The 6,000-nt window shown below is 35.5% G+C and overlaps 1 protein-coding gene across 2 annotated transcripts in view; it reads left to right on the top strand.

Annotated features, from left to right (window-relative positions):
- The first annotated feature begins 366 nt into the window (after positions 1 to 366).
- LOC109059697 (myocyte-specific enhancer factor 2C) overlaps positions 367 to 6,000 on the top strand; it is a 40,750-nt gene continuing 35,116 nt past the window's right edge. The window contains exons 1-2 of one of the 2 annotated variants that reach the window (XM_042733110.1): positions 367 to 599; positions 4,788 to 4,905. The gene's annotated coding sequence lies outside the window, so the exon portion shown is untranslated. The remainder of the gene's footprint in view (positions 600 to 4,787; positions 4,906 to 6,000) is intronic. The other variant, XM_042733111.1, reaches the window with a different exon arrangement.

Raw genomic sequence — 6,000 nt, 5'->3', positions numbered from 1 at the left:
ACTATAACACTGAGTATGTCAACGATACTAAAATAATTGTGAGATGCTGTGAGATTTAACTATTTGGCTACAGACATGACACTTCTCCAAGAACAGTATGCTCTTGTCCTGTCGAATACAAATTGAATTTCATCTAAATTAAATCAATCTGCATGAAAAGCTGCAATATCTTTCTGTAAGGGGCAATAATCCTGGGCACTTGTGCCAAGGCCAACAGAGGCCTGCATGTCAGTGATACTTTCATCTAAATATACACGAGACTGACGGCAGCAGGTGAGAGGGGCCCTGCCAGACGCTGGTGCTGAACCATCACGCATACGGTGCTCGTCGTACCCAAGTGTCTGTGTGTGAGTGTGTGTGAGTGTGTATGTCCTTGTTGGGTGCGGTTGGGGCTTGGATGCCATCTCCCCTTCACTGTGGATCGAGATCTGATCTAAACGCAACCCAATTTTGGGTTTCTCTTCAAAGCCAGCTGGTCTGGCTTGATTTTCTTTAGCCTTTTTTGACATATTAACAATCTTTTTTTTCTTTTTTACAAAGACTGGCCCGCAGCAGGTGCTGGAGGGTTGACCTTCCTGGAGAAGAACATTATCAGACTGGTAAGTGACCAAAAAGCGTCCAAACTGAACGATTGTGAAAAAATGACGTGTCTGTGGTCGAGCACAAGTCAATAAAGTGCGTGTGCTAGCATGACACCGTGTTTCAACACGTCTTGTTTGGGGCATGCAGACCTGAGAATAGAAATAGAAAGATACAAATTTAGAGAGGTGGGCTTTTTTTTGGGACATGGTTTGCCTTCGTAAATAGATATGTTTGTTTAGGAGATGAATGCTGGAGAGGATCGCCGTTGACTAATATTGTGTCAAGCTTGTTTACGGCTCCTTTTATGACAAAAAAAGCTTTGAGGTGAATGTCGTGAATCGTTTGAGGACTTTATCAAGGTGCTATATGTTTAACCCACATGTTGTGAAGGATTTTCTTTTTCCCAAAAATGCTTGTTAATATTATCGCATTGAACTAGAACTAACTGACTGACAACTTTTCAAAAACCTTGTTACACTTGTGTTGATCCCCTTCAAAAATGACTGGCCTACCAAAAATAGCTCGTAAATGTCTCATTATGCTACCAAATATTGGTTTCAGTCTTTTTTGTCAATTTGTTTTCTTTCAATTAGCACAGGTTTTGTAGTTCTTTTATTGAACTGATTGATTTTCTGTGCTTATGCATCTCAGTTTTTTAATAAACATTGCCAAAATTTTCCACAAATAAAATGCAAATCCTGTGATAATTGTTAGAAAACAAGCATTCTATTTTATTACCAAATCTAGGATTCTTGTATCTTTTTGTCAACTTGTTTTCTTAGAAGTTTACAAGCAATTTTTAAAAGGTCAGTCATTTTTGACCAGAAACACCAAATTAGGTAAAGGATCTTCAAGCTCAGCACAAAGGTTAAATGGAATTTCCAGTTCCTGTATTTAGTACCAGTGTACATAATATTGCAATAGAAGATAAATATGTGCTGGTGTAGAAACCATTTTCACACAGAAATTGCTAGTAAATTTTATAATTGCAAAGAAATGGCAAGTAACATTATATTAATCATAAAATTTTTAGGTAGAAAAACTGAAATAGTATTTTCCTGTAAATAATCTTTGTTTTACTTACAACATGAGGACAAAATATTTTTTTTAAAGAGTACTTTATATGTAAAAGTGAATTCCAGTTTGTGTACAAGTGTACATAATATTGAAACAAAAAGATGTGTTAAAATTAGGATTAAATAAGTTTGCAGACTGTGCACATCTCCCCAAGTGAATGTTCTTTACTGGTGCTAGATCCCGTTGTTTCTTTCTCTATAAAGGCCACAGCTGTAGGGTATCCATCAAGAGTGTTTGAGATAATGAAAGGCACATCAAGGGCATTTGAGATGCCCACAAAACCACTGATTCCTGCCCACAACCACTGCGGCCTTCTCCTCTTACAGCTTCGGTTTCAAAACAAGACGCCGTGATAATGCTATCCTTATGCACTTGTGAGTGTTTGCTCCAGTGTTTATACAGTTTAGACTCTCTGGCTGTCCCGATGGTTGATGCTCTAAAAAAGCTGAATGTGTCTGAGGAGGAAGCGCAAACTGACCCACTTTGGATGTTGAACGTCAATGCAGCAAGATTTGCATGTTCAGCTGCACCGAGCTCAGTTTTTACTGCATGAGTTTTTATTTTGACTCCACGTATTCAGCCTGGTTATTTTAATAGAATATATTGAAGAAAATATATTGTATACTAATAACGTTAGTATATTAGTAAAAAAAAAAAAAAAAAAAAAAACTTTGGATAAAAGATTCTGCTAATTTCATTTAATATAAAGTAAAAATGCTACATTAAATGCAACTGAGTTATTAATTGCTTAAATTAATTACTTAAATTACATTTCTTTTCTTTCCTTTTTTTGACACAAGATGAACTAAAATATTTGCAAGTAGGGTGTATTTTAATTTTGGCTATGGATATTTATGTATGTGTGTGTGCATAATATATAAAAAATATACATATTAAACAAAATATATGAATTATATATAATGTATTAATATAATATATGAAACATGGCTACTGTGATTAATTTGATAAATGCCAAAAATGTTCTCTTATAATTCTTACTATTTTTTACACTAAGAAATTATACTGTGTGTGCATATGTAATGCATTTGTATGTGTGTGTGTGTGTCTGTGTGTGTATTTATGTATGTAAAATATATAATATATAAATATGTAAAAACATGGCTTTTCACATTCATTTTACATATTGTACATATAAAAAATTAAAAGTTGAAAACTATATATATACATGTACATATATATACTGATTAATGTTATAAACACCAAAAAAGTTCTCTTATAGTTCATAGATTATTTTGTCATTTAAAATATTTTTTTCTTAAAAATACTTTTTGTCTTTTATTTATATATATATTATATATTATAATGTAACATTTTGGGCATAATGTAGTGTAATATGAGATATATATTTTTAAAAGGCATACCTGTAAGCATAGATATCAGGTTATGTAACATACTCTGGGTTGACGTGCCTTTAGGGCAGGTTTAAAGAGAGGAGCTCATCAGTTGAGCAACATAATGTTGCACGTTTCGAAGTGAGTTTTGCATGCTAGGACTCTCCCAGTGAAACCAGAGTGTGAACTACAACAATAGAAAGCATGGTTTCTGTATTCAGGCTTATGTGTTGTGGTTTACAGGTGTCTAGCCGTGAGCCGTGGCCTCAGTGACATATGCAAACAACTATAGTGTGTGAATGGGTTAGACACGAATAGTCTGAGATTCCTGCTAACAAGTCCTCTGGGATTGCATTAAATAATTTTGCAGCACAGTTGCAACAAAATAGGCTAGATTGAGAAAAATTACTGGTAGCCTGTTTGACAGGAAACTTGGTTTTAAATAAATAATTGTAGTAAAAATAAAAATGTGGTCAATATTTACTCACCCTCATGTTGTTCCGAACCTGTATGAGTTCTTCCTTCATTCTGCTATTCAATTAACACAGAAATATTCACTTTGTCCAAAAGGAGTTAAAGTTAAAATATTTGTCTTTTCAATGCAAACCTGTTGTTTGCTTTAAAATAGAACTTGAAGCGTGCTTTAAGACAGGCTGTTTATTTAATATTTTGACTGTGGACTGTCTGTCTCTCTCTCTGTAAGGCCTAATGCCTTTTTTTTTTATTATTATTATTTTATGAAAGCAGGTAAAATGTGTACTGCATCTCTGAGTTACTCATTTTCATCTTGATGTGAATTTGATCAAGCATTCATGGACATGTGTGGACCTTAGGCTACATGCACACTGCACTTTTGTTAGCCGCTATTTTTGACCAAAGTAACACGTTATGTTATGCAATTTTAACTAAATCCCCGTCGACATCTTATTTTATTTATATTTGGAAGATTTGCACAGCGCACTCTTTAAGTGTTGCCATGTGCACGTATTATAAGCGACGCATAGGCTACGTGTCTTTCAGCTTGTTGTTTGGGCTCGGCTCATAGAGCGATCAAATTAATGTAGCCTATAGTCAATAACAATTTTTTTCAGGAGTTAATTCGGTTGTAGAATGCGGTGGTCACTCCCGTAAATGTACAGCACTGCAGTGTGGCCTTAGTAAACACAAACAATTGCCAAATCCTAATAATCACCACCAAAGCTTCACAGACACTTAAGATTATGCTCAAAGTAGGCCTATTGCTAAACTTCACATGGAGGTTTTACCCTTACCCTCACTTGGCAGCTCTAGGGGAAATTGTTCAATGAAAAACATGCCCCCCTCAAGAGTGCCCATGCTCCTTTGTGAGTGTCAGCATTAGAGGCCTGCCAGGAAAAGTGTTGGAAAGGTAAAGAGGTTGTCAGTGTTCTGTGTCTATTAAAACACACACATAGCTTTTCTTGGACTAGAGTGGTTAAACTGTTTCCGCTCTCTCCCTAATGCCCAGTTATCGAGATAAACTTTAAAAAACGTTAACAGACCCGGTCTCAGCTGAATGAATAAATACATAAGCCCTCTGATCGAGCAGTTATGGTTATTGAAAGGATGTGTGGTTTCTGGATTGAAGTGCAATACTCCAACGCGCCACTAGTGTGCGCTGATGAGTCACAGAGACGCATGTCTGCCGCACGTCACTAAACTTCACTGATGCGATTTAATGTGCATTTCTAATTTCAATGATTATTCCCCAGACTAATAACTAATTCATGCAATCTGATGAATATTTAATTTTTCTAGGTGCCAAACGAAGGACCTGAAAGCCTAAAAAAAAACATTTGATGGAGACACAAAAGCAGTGAGGATTCAGAGGGAGAAGATAGTGAAGTTGAAACAGAAGGTTTTGAGCAAGTGATTGGTAAGATTTTTTTTTTAAACAAATCAATACATTTTTTTTTGTTCATTTATTTTTATAAAAAAATCCATTTTAAATAGCCTATTTAACATTTCCTTATATAAATTGTATAGGCTACATAACAAACTTAATAATTACACATTATATGTTTAATTAATGTTACCATATAATATAATAATTTAAAAATTATACCGTAAGATTAACCAGTTAACGTAATTATATGAAATTATAATATACATATATTAATATAACAAATAAAATATTGATTGCAACAATTAGGATATTCATTATTGAATAATATTGTATTATTTAATGTGTATTCATTTAACTGTAAATAGTCGGGTGAAGAAAAAATAAATAGGCTATAAAAGATAGTCAAAGAAATCCGCAACTAAGTACAGTAAGTTTCCTTTAAAATAACTAGACATGAACTCTTGAGTTCAGTTATTGAATACGCGACGCGGCTGACGCTTTGGTGATTAGGCGTTCTAGTAGGACGCGTCGCGTCACACGCGTGCGGGTGTGAGTTACAGTACGCGTTAGCCCCGCCCCCTTTACAAAGAGAGAGCGAGACAGAATGATTCTCTCTCCTGTGTGACGAACAGACGCTCGTGAGGATCGTGTCAGTAAACTAGAGGAGATCTCAAACACTTCTGGTCCACCCAGGATAACTCTGGACGTCTTCAGTTGTTTTTTCCTGTTATTTGAAAAAAACGCTTTCGCTTCCATCGCTGCATGTGTCAAAACCAATGAGAGACGCGCAGAGTTCAGCGATCATTCTCACATCACGCGCACATGAAGCGCTTTGAAGCGGTTCTGGATTTGGAGAGCGTGTGAGGAGTTCTGGACCGGTGCGAGTCTGATCATTAACACCAGCGCATGCATGCTTTCTGGACCTGACACACTCATGCATTACAAAGTAAGCTAAAGAACTGTCAAAACTAAAAGCTTTTTGGTTAATAGAATAGTATGATTTGCTAGTATCGAATACCGTAGTATAGTTTAACAAGCAGCTGAATAGTAATGTGGAAAAGTATACTACAGTAGTACAGAAGAGAACAGTTTTACACGTAATACAGGTGAAGTATAGGTAATATT

Source organism: Cyprinus carpio, chromosome B10 (assembly GCF_018340385.1).
Source record: "Cyprinus carpio isolate SPL01 chromosome B10, ASM1834038v1, whole genome shotgun sequence".
NCBI lineage: Eukaryota > Metazoa > Chordata > Actinopteri > Cypriniformes > Cyprinidae > Cyprinus > Cyprinus carpio.
This window is presented reverse-complemented; position numbering and strand designations above follow the sequence as displayed.